General features: G+C 42.8%; 1 long non-coding RNA gene and 1 pseudogene across 4 annotated transcripts in view; one reads left to right on the forward strand and one right to left on the reverse strand.

Annotated features, from left to right (window-relative positions):
* LOC144578654 (uncharacterized) overlaps positions 1-15,555 on the forward strand; it is a 172,644-nt gene that overhangs the window by 80,878 nt on the left and 76,211 nt on the right. For 2 of the 4 annotated variants that reach the window (XR_013524865.1, XR_013524863.1), the window contains 3 exons: positions 8,381-8,485; positions 10,746-10,929; positions 13,042-13,108. This is a non-coding gene — a long non-coding RNA (uncharacterized LOC144578654). The remainder of the gene's footprint in view (positions 1-8,380; positions 8,486-10,745; positions 10,930-13,041; positions 13,109-15,555) is intronic. The other 2 variants (XR_013524864.1, XR_013524866.1) reach the window with 2 other exon arrangements.
* LOC118146280 (creatine kinase B-type pseudogene) lies at positions 5,016-6,123 on the reverse strand (annotated as a pseudogene).

A 15,555-nucleotide genomic window follows, 5' to 3' on the forward strand; every position in this document is an offset into this window, starting at 1 on the left:
CTGTGACTGCAGCTGACCAGGGAAGGCAAACCTGACTAACACAGACCCTTCTCCAACGCCGAGCCTTCCCCAAGGGAGTTCAGCTCATCTTCACTCACCACAATGTTAACTCCTCAGCTGTGAATGTTCAGGAATCTTTACCCATTACGTACTTACGGCACCATTAACATATTCAATCTGCACTCTGGTTTCAGTATAAGAGGAACACTCTCGCTCCAGGTGTTTTATTTACTAGCACTGTTTTGAGAGAGGGTCTGTGTTTCAGGATGTTTTATTTTACATTGGGATGAAAGTCTGTATATTTGTCAGTTTTATCCGGCATTCAATCATCTTAGACTGTAATGTAAAAGGCCAAATATTTAACTTATCTGATATTTTTATGCATTCAGAATTTTTTTATGGGATTCAAATAATAGAACCTGAGTTGGGATTTGCACTTTGGGATCTGACTGAAAGTCCAGGTAACTCAAGCAGAGACACCGTACAAATTCCATATTAAGTTGGTGATAAATTTATAGAACAGCATGGAATTTATCCCTGAGCCTGCAGTCAGGTTTTTAAAAAATGATCAAGCGTATGAATGCATGATTCAAACTAATCTCAGGAAGCAACCCAAAGTTCAGAAGCTTTATCAATGTTAGATAGATTAATGGGGTTTGAAATGAAATATCATAAATCAAGCGTGAGCAGATGTTAGTTCAAATCGTGCCTCCAGCTTGGGAGATTATGTGTGAGGTAGGAGACAGTTACTCATAAGAGGCTACTAGAAAAAAAGACCTTGCTTTTAGTGAGAGCCTATTTGTCTCAGTTTCAGAACCAGGGCCTCAGGAATCAGGGCTGCAAAAGGGCATGTCCCTGTCCACACAGCAGCGCCAAGAGGGGAGATTTTCCTGCAATGTCTTCAAATTTAGATACCAGAGAATTCGGGGAAATAGGGCCATGGTACTCTCAGGGCCTGGCTGACAGTTGATTCCAGCAGTACCCTGTTTTGAGAAGGAAGTTGCTGAAGTGACTAAGGGTCTTGGTTTTCTCGGTTGCAGTACAGAAATGACAGGAGGAATAAGTCACAAGTTTGCTGGAATGACTGAATGAGATATTTCATGCCGACTGCATAGCATTCAGCGCATAGCAAACATGAAAACATGTCAGTTAGTATTTTCACTATTAATGAATGAATATAATGTGGTTGAATGTGGCAAGTTTCTCAAACCTATGTCTTTAAGTTTTAAATCCAGAGACCACTGGGATTCCTGGAGTGTTTTTGGAGCAGTGAGTATCACAGACCTTAGCAAGCACACTGGAAGAGAATCCAACAGTGTCCTTGCTTGATAAAGGTGAACAACACTCCAGGCAGCATGTCAAATAGATTCAAATTTTAAGAAATCAGGAAGAAACAGTCTTGGAAAACAAACACTGAGAGCAAATTTACCACAAAGCATGTTAACTTCCAGTACTGGTAATGATTAAGTTCAATTGTGGGTAACAGAAAAACTTAAGATTTAATTGTGGTTTAAAAATACATTTTAAAAAAAAGTTTGCTTCTCTTTTACTAAAGGAACAAAAAAGTTTGGCCCCACTGTGAGCATCAGGAACTCAGGCTGCTCCTATCATGTTGCTCTGCCACCCTGAGGATGCTGCCCTTGGCTCAAGATGGCTGCTTAGTCTCCAGCCTTCACATTCACATTTCAGTCAGCATAAATCAGGAAAAAACTAACAAGGGCAGGCCTTCTCCATTAAAAATCTTCCAAAGGGTTGCGCACGATACTTACATTTATATCTCCTTGTCCAGAGCTTTGTTATGTGGCCAGCAGCAATGGTGGCTAGAAAATTTAGTCTTTATTTTTGATGACTTTGTGTTCACCAAAAAATTGTTTTTTTTTTTTCTAAGAAGACAGAGAAATGAAATAGATGCTGGTCTCTGTCACACATCCCTTCCCTTCCTTTTTTCTGTAGTGGATACAATCAGCCACATTGGACATACTAAGGTGTGTTTCTGCCCTTTTTTGATATCCCAGGGAGACAATGACAAAGAATTGGGCTCCTCTATTTTACAGCAAAAGTGAAAGGGTATGATTGCTTTTGTTTTACAGAAAAGAAACTTTACTTAGAGATGCTAAGTATCTTCTCAAGATTACATAGTAAGTGGCAAACACAGGACTCCATCCAAGGTTGGTCTGACTGAGAGCAAAGCCCCGGCCATTCTCTTCCCTTCTCCACCAGCAAGCTGCTGGTAGAAGGCTTGGTGTAGAAACCCCTCACCAGTCATGCAGCTGAGAGGCTATCCAAAATTCCACAGGTATACACCAGGTAAACTGCTCTGGAAATAAAGAGTAACAGCTCATTGCCCTAGCACATCTGCTAATCCCTTGCAGGTCAGGTGTACTTCTAGTCAAAGGTTGCAGGCTCAAGGACTGGAGCTTTGGCCATGAGAAGCTTCCCCTGGGATGCTGAAGGTCAAAATAAGGAGAGTTTTTTTTTTCTCTAAGTGTTTTTTGAAGGAGCATTTTGTTTGATCTCGAATAAAGTGGTTCATCTATGATTTAATTCTCATTCCCATTCCCACTCTCATTCCACTTTTTTTTTCTAGAAGAATTTGTTACAAGACTGCTTTCTTTTAGTTTTACTGAGAAATGATGGAGGAAAGACGTAATCAGTTTTGGTGAACCTCATTCGACTTAAAATCCAGGGTATCCTCCACTAAAATGAAACAAACTGGAATAACTCAAATGCACATTGTAATTGCTGGTAAAACATTAGGTTTACAGACATTCTTGATGGAAGCAGTATCAGGGCACTACTGTATGCTCTGCAGCAACAAAGCTGGAGGACACAAAGAGGATTCCTAGGGATTGTGGGAAACATGATTATTTACTTGACAATTTCCTTTGTCCAGTATGACTCACTTAATGCATGCATTAGAAATGTGTAAGGTCATTAGGTGGCAGAGTCCCAAGAGAGTCATCATAATTAAGGACAGCAGGATGCACCAGAAGGAACCATAAGCTGTGGAATTGCATAGACCTGGGTTATTCAGTAGCTGAGTCTATTATTTTCTCTACTGTGGCTTTAACCATCAGTGTCTCCACTTATAAAATAGAAAGAATTATACCTGATTTGTAGGGAGATTTTTAGGATATGTATATATGCACGTTCTCATTTGTAAGTGACTTAAGATACAATGTATCAAATAATGTATATCACAGAACAGAGGTCAATGTACTCATTGATCCTCTAGCTGGAGATCCTCATTAGTTCCAGTAGGCATTTTGTATCAGTTATCTATTGCTGTGTAACAAACCACTCCAAAATTTAGAGCCTTAATGCACAGGATTCTACAACCTGGCAGGGTTCTGTCAGGACAGCTCACTGCTGCTCCACGTGGTGTGGACTGGGGTCACTCTGGTGATAGCACAAACCAGGAGCTTGGCTGGGGCAGGAGCAAAATGGCTTCTTTACTCACTCACCTGGCACCTCTTTTGTAAGGATAGAAACATTTGGCAGCTGGCCAGGTGTCTCTCCTGTCTGCATGGTCTTTCCAGCAGAGTGGCCCATCTAACATGGGAACAGAGCTCCAAGGACACAAAAGAACTTGCCAGGCTCTAGGTCTGGGACTGGCACCAGAGACACTTCTGCTGCTTTCTTCAGGTCGAGAAACTCTCTATTCAGCTGTCATGAAAAAGGGACATACACTTCACCTCTTGATAGGAGGAGGAGCCAGATACACACTTGTGTTTGTCATTTATCCAGGAAAATAATGATATAAAATTAATTACTCTTCCTGGTCTGCCTTGACAACCAGCACTGAATGTTGGCAAATCCTAAGTCAGGAAGACAGAGTTGCTGCCACCTGCCCAACCAGAAACAGGTGCTACTAACAGGCCCAGCAGCATGTCTGGGGTGCTGGAAGGGGGACAGGGGAAACAAATTCTCTCTCCTGAGTGCTTTTCCAAAAGTGACACCTTTACAAACAATTTTAACATAATATGTTAACATAATGGTTGTTAGAGTTGGGATAAAAAGTCAGAAGAAGCAGTTTAAAAAGCAGCACCTTCAAATGTGTAGATAATATGCTCAAAGGTAGACCGTTATGCTTGTTCCTACCTTGAGAACAACAGTGCAGACTTTTCTCCCCAACCCCAGCACCCAGACAGACACAAGGACTTCCTTGCTGTTAGAACCTACTATGCCCCTCACAGGAGCACAGAGTCCTGGAGGCAGCTTTCTCCATATAGCTTCTGCTGCTATGAGGTCACCTATATGTGTGTGACTGTGAGTGTGGGCATGCATGTAAGTGTGTATAAGTATGCTGATGTGTGTAGGAGTGCGCAAAATGAGTGAGTCTGCACGACTGTGTATGTGCATACTTGAGTGTGAGCATGTGTTTGTGTGTGTGAAGACAAGTGTATTTCTGAGTATGGAAACATAGCATGTAAGTGGGAACAAACTCAAAACTGGGCAAAGGAAAGAGAGCACATGGCATTCCGATTCAAGTTATGTGGTTAGGATCTGCCAGCACTTGGAGAATTTCCTGACTCCAAAGCCTGCAGCTCTGTCTGCCCATTGCTGATGGTGGCACATTGGAGTCTTTCTAAATGATTGGAATAAATGGTATGATTCTGCCAGCCCAGAACTGATGGAGTCTGGGCCAAGTTGGAGGGAGAGAAGGCACTAAAGGTCCAGGGATTAGGGATGCTGATGGGTGGATGGCAGGGGTCTCTGAAGCAAGCCAGGCCCTGGGCTCTGGAGCCCAGCCTGCTGCCCCTTCATCCTGGCAATGGGCAGTGGGCATCCTTGAAGAGGGGAGCATAGTAGTGCATTATACACTGGCATTTTTTTTTTCTTTTTTTTTTGCAGGCCAAAACCCTAGTTTATTTTAGCATCAGCAGTATCTTAGCCATCAAAAAAATAAACTCTACTAAGGGTGACGAAGTCTCTACAGCAAGGCTAAGGGCTTGCCAGGCCACGAACATCAGGGATGCATGGTGGGCACTGCCCAGGCAATAAATTAGGAAGCAGCTGGGCTTGTGTCGGGTGTGGGCTGGGCTTCACTTCTGGGCAGGCATGAGGTCGTCTATGGCCTGGCCCTGTTCCAGCCGCTGCTCCATCTCAATGAGCAGCTTCATTCTGTCCACCACCATCTGCACCAGCTCCACCTTGAGAAGCCCAGGTGGTCATTGTTGGAGACGTCGAAGACCCCGCCCACCGCAGCTGTGTCCACACCGCCTGTGCCTCGCTTCTGAAGTTGCAGCCGCTTAAGCACCTCCGAGAATTTCTCGTGCTTGCCCAGGTGGGGCAGCTTAATATGCACACCTGCCCCGCAGCCCTGTGCCCAAGTTGGATGGGCAGGTGAGGATGTAGCCCAGGTGAGGGTTCCACGTGAACTCATAGTTCTTAGACTTGAAGAGAGTTTCAATCTGGGTGAGGCCGGGGCAGAAGCGGGTGAACACTTCCTTCATGTTGCCCCCCTTCTGCATGGAGATGACCCGAAGGTGGTTCTCCTCGTTGACCCACACCAGGACGGTCTTATTGTCATCGTGCCAGATGCCGTGGGCGTCCGGCCAGTCGTGGGCCATGCCAGAGGCCAGCAGCAGGGTCGACACGGGCTTGTCAAAGAGGAAGTGGTCGTCGATGAGCTGCTGCTGTTCCGCCTCCGTCATGCTCTTGAGCGCGTAGTATCCGCCAGCCAGGTCGCTGTCCAGGCTGGACAGGGCTTCCACCGCGAGCTTCTTGATGGCACGGCGCTTCCTGCGGCTGCAGTGCGCGGGGAGGCAGAAGCCGCGGATGCTGCGGCCCGTGCGCACCCGCGAGCTCAGCACGTAGTTGGGGTCCAGGTCGTCGCCGCCCTGCAGGTTGTCGGGATTGAGGTCGGTCTTGTGCTAATCGCTGGGCTTGTAGCAGCCATGCCTGTCCTCGATGATTGGGTCGAAGAGATCCTTAAACACTTCGTAGGACTCCTCGTCGCCCGCCACGCAGCCCACGGTCACGATGTATGGGTGGCCCGGGTTGTCCACGCCTGTCTGGATGGCGTCGTCCCACATGAAGCCGCTCGGCGCGCTCTTGGCGCGCAGCTCCGCGTACAGCTCGGGGGTCAGCACCTTGGCCATGTGGTTGTTGTGGCTGCTCGGGTCGGGGAACTCGTCCTCCGCCGGGAAGCGCAGCTTCAGCGTGTTGTGGCTGTTGGAGAACCGCAAGGCGGCTGCAGGAGTCCGTGCGGGGGCGGGGTCGCTCAGTCGGTCGGCAGCTCCGGGATCTGCGCAGGCGAACTGGCATTTTGCTTCCAGTGCTTTTGAGGTGGTCCCTACCGACCTTGTATTTATTACTCCCAGTCTCAGATCTACCCACCACCTTGTCCTGATTTCTGAGCAGCTGAACCCCACAGACCTCTGAGCTGGAAGGAGTAATGTGATGTACATACCAGTCTTTTTTTTTTTTTTAATTCATTTCAGTCTTCTCTTTTTAAACCAACATCTCAGTAGCAGTAAGAGATTTTGTCTCTGAAACCTGGGGAAATAGTTTCTCTCTCTCTCTCTCTCTTTTTTTTTTTTTTTTTTGAGACAGAGTCTCACTCTGTCTCCCAGCCTGGAGTGCAGTGGCACGATCTCAGCTCATTGCAACCCCTGCCTCCCAAGTTCAAGCGATTCTCCTGCCTCAGCCTCCTGAGTAGCTGGGATTACAGGAGAGCGCCACCACGCCTGACTAATTTTTGTATTTCTAGTAGAGATGAGGTTTCACCATTTTGGTCAGGTTGGTCTCGAACTTCCAACCTTGTGGTATGCCTGCCTCGGCTCTCAAAGTGCTAAAGGCGTGTGCCACCAAGCCGAGCCCTTTTCCCTTTTTTTATTTGTGCTGTTAATGCTCCCTCATCTCCTTTCCACTTTTAAATACTGTGTGTTTGTGTTTGTAGAGATGGGGTTTCACTATGTTGCCTAAGGAGGTCTTTTGGCCTCAAGCAATCCTTCTGCCTTTACCTCCTGAGTAGTTGGGATTACAGACGCATGCCAGTGCAGCCAGTTATATGGGTTTGTTTTAAGTTTGTGGTTTTATTGGTGGGTTTTTATTAAAGCAGATAACAACAAAAGAGTAGCTATGGAGCACTTTCAAATATGCATCTTATTATGGTACAGGGCTATCTGTGAGTAGCAGTGTTATGGCTGGTTTGTTAATATTAGTAGTTATTGTTAACATTTAAGTATTTGTGCCAAATACTAGTCTAAATGCTACATGCATGTTGTTCTGATTTAACATATGAGACAAACATGGCCCAGATATGGTAGGCAACTTTTCACAGTTACACAGAGAGTAAAATAGTGTGACTTTCTGCCACCATAAGCACTCAAGCTCTGGATCAATATGCTCTGCTGTATTAGTTACAACTGTGACCCAATGATCTCAGGTGTCAATAGCCCGGGAATATCAACTGACATTGACATTGCTATTCACCTTTTATTGGCTCTAAGCCCCTGCCTTCTCAAGTCCTGTCTTTTTCAGCATCAGCTTTTTTGATTATTTCTAGGAACTCCCACCCAGGATGCATTCTTCTCTCCACAAATCAGCTCTGTTTGTTGCTCTCTACTGGGACAGCAGAAATTAAATACTTTCTGCGTCACATCTAAATGGCCCGCTTTTCAATGTAAACATTCACATGGCACAGGGAGCTAAAATGACTGCTGTCAACATGTAGCCATAGCCATCTCCTTGCTTGAACCTTATGATAACTCTTGTGGGTTGTAGCACAAATGTTACTATCAACTCCTCTTAGCTTCAGCTTGTAAATGAGGAAAGTCTCCGTGAGACTATTTTTCTGGGAAATCATGGGTGGTAAAGAGCGGAGTTAGATCCCAAATGACCATATACAATGCTTCCTTGTTGATCCCTGGACACTCTCATTTGTACTTATTGCTACAAGCGTCCATAGCTTTGATGCTTATTTTTGTGACAAAAACATATTATCACTGGGGTCTGTTGGGGGGAGAAGGGGAGGGCCAATGGGAGGGGGAGGTGGGGAGGGATAGCCTGGGGAGAGATGCCAAATGTGGGTGAAGGGGAGAAGGAAAGAAAAGCACACTGCCATGTGTGTTCCTATGCAACTGTCTTACATGCTCTGCTCATGTACCCCAAAACCTAAAATCCAATAAAAAATTAAAAAAAAAAAACATATTATCTGTAAGGTAGAGAGAACTAACCCAGGGAAATTAAGAAACACTTCTGAATAAACCTTTATTCAAAGAGAAAATAAGATAGACATTACAACGACGTACAAATTGACAGAAAGGAGAACATACGGAATACAGCTAAAAGTATACTGAGTGGAAAAGACATTGTTCTTAGGTGCCTTCATAGTAAAAAAAGATTGAAAACAAATCACCTGTTTTTGACACAGGAAAACTGGAAAAAGACTACAAAATAAACAGGAAGGATTTAAGTTTATGAAATAGAAAAAGATAAAGGATCAATATGACTAAAAGCTAGTTTTTCAAAAGGACAGGTAAGATAAAAAGCTCCTGGTGTGTGTCTGTGTGCATAAGTTCGTGTGTGTGTGTGTGTGTGTGTGTGCGCGCGCGCATGCGCGTGTTGGGGGGGGGGACATGGAGGTAGTAGATATTAGGAAGGGATTGTACCAAAAGTATAGAGCAGTATTTTAAAGTGTAAGAGAATGTTGCAATTAGATTAAAAGTAATTCATTTTAAAATGTGCAGAAAACTGGCAATTTTCTATCAAAATGTAACTGCCCAGTGGGTTCACCTTGCCTGCTGCCTAGACAGAGTCAATTTATCAAGACAGGGGAATTGCAATGAAGAAAGAATAATTCAGGCAGAGCCAGCTGTGAGGGAGGTCAGAGTTTTATTATTACTCAAATCAGTCTCCTCGAGCATTCAGGGATCAGAGTTTTTCATGTTAATTTGGCAGGCAGGGACTTGGGAAGTGGGGAGTACTAATTGGTCAGGTTAGAGATGGATTCATAGCTGGTAGAAGTGAAGTTTTTCTTAATGTCTTTTGTTCCTGGGTGCAAAGGCAGAACTGGTTGAGCCAGATTACTGGTCTGGGTGGTGTCAGTGGATCCATCCAGTGCAGGGTCTGCAAAATATCTCAAGTAATGATCTTAGGTTACCCCCAGGAGCACTTTGGGGAATTTCAGACTCTTGGGGACAGAGGTTGCATGATCCCCAAACTGTAATTTTTATTCTTGTAGCTAATTTGTTAGTCCTGCAAAGGCAGACTGGCTCCCAGACAAGAAGAGGGTCTTTTTTGGAAAGGGCTGTTATCACTTTTGTTTTAGAGTCAAACCATTAAGTTCCTTTCCAAAGTTAGTCTGGCCTACTCCCAGAAATGAACAAGGGCAGATTAAAGGTTAGAAACAATATGGAGTTGGTTAGATATGATTTCTCTTACTGTCATAATTTTATCAGTTATAATTTTGCAAAGGTGGTTTGAAAAATATCCATTATTAAATTTTATCCAAGAAGACAGAAAATTTGAAAAGACTAATAACATAGAACAAATTGAAAACATTCAAAAAAGCACCAGACTTAGAAGGTTTTGCCCATGAGATACATCTCAGTTTTAAATAATAAATAACTTATATGTTAAGAAAACTATTCTGGGTAATAGAATAAGAGATCTTTATCTTTCATTTGTTTTATAAAGTAGTACAAACATAATGCCAAAATCTTTTCTTTTTCTTTTTTTATTAAGAAGGGTTTTCACCATGTTGGTCAGGCTGGCCTTGAACTCCCGACCTCAGGCGATCTGCCCGCCTTGGCCTCCAAAGTGCTTGGATTACAGGTGTGAGCCACCATGCCTGGCCCATAATGCCAAAATCTTAAAAAAAAATTAAAAAGGAAATTATAAGCCTATTTCACCTATGAATATAAGCATATGAATTCCAAGAAGAGGGCTGAATTTTAAATCAATTCTGGCAATACAGTAGAAGAATAATATATCAGAGCCAAATAGGATTTCTTTTATCAATACAAGGATGGTTCAATATTAAAAGATCTAATTTTACAAGTCATTATACCAAGAAATTGTGATTATGTTTATAGTTGCAAAAAGCCATTTAATAATGTTTTTAAATGGCTTATCCTAAAAAATAAACTTGAAATCAAATAAACTGAAAAACCTACTATAAGCTAAAGACTATTGTGAGAAACCAAAAATAATCACTATACATGCTGAAATAATAAAACTGTTATCTTTGAAATCACTCCCAAGATGTGCATACCTATCCTTTCCTCTCTGTTATCATGGCTTCAGCTAACTGTTTATGAGCAGATTTAACCTCCAGAATGGACTTCTCTTTTTAGAACAGATTGCTATCTAACTGCTCGTTCAGCATTTTCATTGGATGTCTAACAAACTTCACAAGGCCTCACTGGAGCTCCAGATTCTCCTCTGCTCCCCTAAGCTGAACCTTCCCTGCTGTCTTCTCATCTCAGAAGAATAGCAGCCCTTTGACTCAGTTGCTCAAACTAACAACGTGAGCCATCCTTGGTCTCTCATCTGTTAATCTAATCTATTAGCAAATCCTGCCCTTTCTATCTTTAAAATGTATCTTAAATCCGTCTCCACTGGCAATTAGGAGACTGATGGGGAGATGATTAACTTAGAAACTAGCCCTTGTACTGTACGGCTTGTTAACGGTACATACAGAACCTAGTAACTGAAGATCCACAAAAGCAAAAGTAAAAGAAGGGAAAGGTCACTTTGACATTGAGTCATGGCAAGCACTTCTCCCTGCCTTTCAGAGCCACATTTCTGAGAAAGCTTCCTGACTGGAATGATAAATTGTGCTTGAAAAACATAGAAACAGAGGATAGGGCAAGGTTACCATTGAAATGGAAGACTAAGTGACACATGGCTTGAAAACTCTTGGAATCATTGCCATTCCCTGGTCAAGTTGAATGGAACAAATCACTCCCAAAACAAAATGTAAGTCAAAATTTCTTTTCAGATGCTTCAAGTGCAGTTTCTTTCAGTTCTCTTCATCTTCTCCATTTTCCCTCTCCTTCCTTCTCCCCTTTTCTTCCCTCCACCTCCACTGAGGTGGAGGTATAAACACCACCTACCTTTTTATGGAAACTGAGGTGTTAAGAGATGATTCACCTTTCGGTGTTTGGTGCTGGAGGCTCCCACCTCCAGATCTTCCCCCACATACAGAGTCTTACTCTGTTGCCAGGCTGGAGTGCAGTGGTATAATCTCGGATGACTGCAACCTCCACCTCCCGGGTTCAAGCAATTCTCCTGCCTCAGCCTTTGGAGTAGCTGGGATTACAGGTGTTTGCCAACACGCTGGCTAATTTTTGTATTTTTAGTAGAGATGCGATTTCACCATGTTGGCCTTGAATGCCTGACCTTGTGATCTGCCCACCTTGGCCTCCCAAAGTGCTGAGATTACAGGCATGGGCCTCGGTGCTTGGTCCCACCTTCAGATGTTTAGACAATCAATCAACTTACTCTGTTCTGGAAGGCTACTCCTACACAGATCCTTCCGGGGTCTACAGTAGCATTCTGAAAGTGGTTTAAGTTTCCTCAGTGCAAGCCAACTTTACAAGCATTGTTGACATTGGCACTAGCAAACCCAGATGTAAACATGAATTAGGCAGGCAAGCCTGTCTGGAGATGGAAATAGGCACTTAAAGATCTAGGCACACAAACAAGATCGCTACTTCTGAGATAGTACAAAGTGCTGCAGGGTGCAGAGAAGGGAATAGTTAATCCTGCCTGGGAGGGGCTTCATCCAAATGGCTATTGAGCTGGGTGTCCAGGGACAGGGAGGAACTCTAGGGAACTGAAGGGGAGGGAACGGTGGGCGAGGAAGGATGGCATGAAAGGGCAATCTAGCCATAGAAATACTTTTCAACAAGGCAGAAGGAAAACTTACTAGGGACATGAAGTAGCTCTGTGTGTTAAAAGCACAGATGTGGATCTGTTGGAGCTAGTTGGGAGTAGGAAAGAAAAGGAATATTACACAGTGTGTTGAAGTAGTACATTTGAACTTGGCCCTGCATGTGATGAGGCTCTAAGAAAGCCTAGCTCCACAGAGTATGGCTCTGGGACCAATAGCAGCTGCATTCCTGGGGACTTGCTAGGAAAGCAGACCCCTGGGTTCTGCCCCAGACCCACGACATTGGAATCTGTACTTGAACAGTGTCCTGTGTGCATGTTAAAGTTTGAGAATCATGGTATTACATGGCTTTAAGCAGATTAAAGTAGATTAAATATGCTTAAAAATAGCACTCTAGCCACAATATGGAGGATAGGCTGGAGGGAGTAGTGATAGAGTTGGGGAAAGCTCTTGGAAAGGCCATCACAGTGGTCTGGATAAGAAGGTTACTCACCACTGATGGCCAAACTGTCAGGCTGTATGCAATGCTGTCACTAAGCACACCTTTAGCTTTGAATTCAAACAATGGTTTCTGTCTTTTGGCTACCTACGTAATATCTACTCCTTTGAGTTTTGTAATGATTAAATGAAATTGTGTACCTAAAGAGTCTGACACATGAAGTTCCAGCCACTTAACAAATGCTTCTTAAGTGGAAACTTTGTTACTATTAGAATAAACAAGAATTTGATTTTGTCCAAGTGATTTACAAACTGCAATTCTCTTGAATCAACTCTAAATGATTCTCAGGCAATGCATGAGACAAGCAAGAGACTACTCCAGTCCACAATCTCCTCCTTGTTGGTTTTGTAGTTCTCCTGCCAATCTAATTCAATCCAAGCCAGTTTTATTCTGTTTCATTCCATTCCTTAGAAAGCCCCTTTGACTGTAAAGCATTTCGCAAAATGTCCATATTTCGATTTAGTTTTCACCCTTACGTGAAGGGTTAGGCTGCTGCCATCTCCATTTTACAGAACGGGAAGCTGAGGCTGAGAAAAATTTGGTTATTGGCTAAAGATCACACAGCTAATAATAGATGGATATAGGACTTGAATCAGGATTTAAAATGTTAATATGTAGTTCCAAGTTTTATAGTATTACTTCCCACCCTCTTCTTTAACATGTGGCACTAATAGGTTATCTTTGTTTCTTGTTGCAGTTTTCAGGTTAAAGCCAGGCAACTTGTCTCAAAAAAGTAGGATGAAGAGCCCAGTGAAATGGCAAATGTAAGTTTATAAGAGCTGGCATTTTGTCTATTTTCTTCACTGTGCCTCGAATAATACCTGATGCTTAGTGCTGAATACATTTCTCTTGAATGAATAAGAAAATGCTTTGTGAAGCACAATAGCTGCATATTTGGGAGATGGTTTCATGTAATCTGGGAATAACTTGTCATTTTTCATGTAAGTTTCCCGTTGTGGATAATTCCTGAATTGATTTGTTTTTTGGACTAGGAATTAGTATTTATAAAAGTTTAAAAATTCACACAACATTTCTGAGAGAGCAATTATATTCATGATGATAGTGCTTGTTAAAGGGTCTACATCTCTCTAGATAAGTTCAAGGTGGTGTTATAATCATTATTGCTGTGGAAGGAGATCAGAATATACCACCCCAAAATATGCCACTTTCGCATAAGAATTATTTTGAGCTGCAGGCCATTTAGAATCAACAGAAACAGAAAGAAGCCTTCTTAAACCTTCTCTTATCTAAGAGCAGAAACTTCTGAGAAATGAGACCTGCCATGAATACTCTCTACCAGGGAAGTTTTATGGCCCTGAAAAAGATGAAAGGTCAGCATCAAGATGGGCCTGCACAAACTTGAGTAAACAATTCTTATCTTCCATTAGGTTCCCTGTACATTTATTTTGCCACAATTTACTGTTCCTAAATGCTCAAAACTCTATTTCTTTGTTTTGTCATTTCTCCACAAATTTATTCTTCTTTGTTGAAATGGCACATGAGCCTTTAGGTCTGACCACCTTTTTGGAGTTTTCATTTTATTTCTGTGAGGTCCTCCACTATATTTCTAAAATAATCAGTTTCTTCTGTTGATCTGTCTAAGTTCAATTTGGAAGTCCCCAGGGACCGAACCTAAGAGGATAGAGAAAAAGATTTTTTTCCTCCCCATTACTGCAATAATCGGGGTTCTAAACCCAATGAATTAAAATCAGAAAATAAAGATGATATGTAAAACACCTTTGATGTAACGTACTTCATACTTTTCATTTTATTTTGTATTATTTAAAATCAGTTTGGATTTGGTCTGTTGTCCAGTTGCCCTGTTTTCCAACTTGAATCTTTCTCTCTCTCTTTCTCAATTGCCTTCATAATAGAGATTCTTTCCTTTACTGTCTTCCTTGAAGTGCTCACACCAGATCTGGTGGAGCTAGCAAGTACTTCCTTTTGTCCGATCATCTCCTTTCATATTTTCTTCTTTTGTCTGATTTGCACAGAAAGGATCAGAGCTGCTGATTCCTGATTGACAGCAGTATGATTTCTGCATCTAACTATTTCTCTTGTTGAATGCTTAGTGGAGATTTTCCCCCAGTAAAATTTCTGTTTGAAATTCCCATAGAGCAGGGTCACGCTAGCCTGAGGCCCAAGCACCAGGCAGGCCGCAGAAGCCTAAAGAAGGCCATGTTGCCTTCACAGAGGATGTTCATAGCACTGGGCTTTGAGATTGGCACATTACAGCCTGAATGAGATTCATCTTGCAGGAAAGGTAGTGTGAATAATTGAAGATGCCTGCCTTGCTGAGTGCCCGGTAGCACAAGAAGACTGAGATTAGCTTTATTCTTGCATGGAATTCCTTATGCACTCTCTATTCCTGGTTCTTGGAGAGCTAGCCACACTAGAGGACAATATCATTCAACAAAGCAAAATATGAAAAAAACGCTGTCAGTATGATTGCTCTCTAGAGTGGGATAATATTAGAGTTTCATTTGTCATTTACTTCAGCAAGACATTTCTCAACTCTCACAGGTTATCAGTAAAAGCTGAATTTTAATATCTTCTTTCTCAAACTGAGAAGTCAGTGGTCTTAATTTCATGAAAAATGGTGAAGTTGCTTTTTTATAGGCGTGAACTGGCAGAAAGCTACTTTGTAAGTCTAATTTCAGGGATCCCCAAGGATATTAGCTCTCCCTACCTATTTTTGAACTAATCAAATATTCTAATATTCCAAAAAGGACTCACAAAGTCTGGAGATGTGACCTGTCTCATCTAATTTCACCCGGGCAAGGTGGTGTATCAGTTAGGATCTAGGCAGAAGACAGAAACCACATAGTAATTTGAGCAAGAAAGTTTTAAATAAAAAATTACTATTTGCAGGAACTTCACCGAAAGGGGAGAGAAAAGAATTCTTAGAATATGCTTCAGTAGGGCTCTGAGAACATACCCAGTAAAAGACAAACTTGGAAAGCGGGGGTCCTCCCCAAGGATGGGATTCAGACCTTATTGGAGAAGATATGGTTACAGCTCACTGAACAGCAAAGAAAGTCACCGGGTTGCCTGAGCAAGCCTAGACTGACAGGAAACTGCCTGCTGAGTGTTGATGAAATTTGCAGGGAAGCTGCCTTGAAAGGAGTGCTGCTGCTCTCACCATGAGGCCGGTTGGGGAACCCATAGAACTCACAGGAATCCACCTGTTTGAGGGGATTGCTGCTGAAGC

Source organism: Callithrix jacchus, chromosome 12 (genome assembly GCF_049354715.1).
Source record: "Callithrix jacchus isolate 240 chromosome 12, calJac240_pri, whole genome shotgun sequence".
In the NCBI taxonomy this organism is placed as follows: Eukaryota; Metazoa; Chordata; class Mammalia; order Primates; family Cebidae; genus Callithrix; species Callithrix jacchus.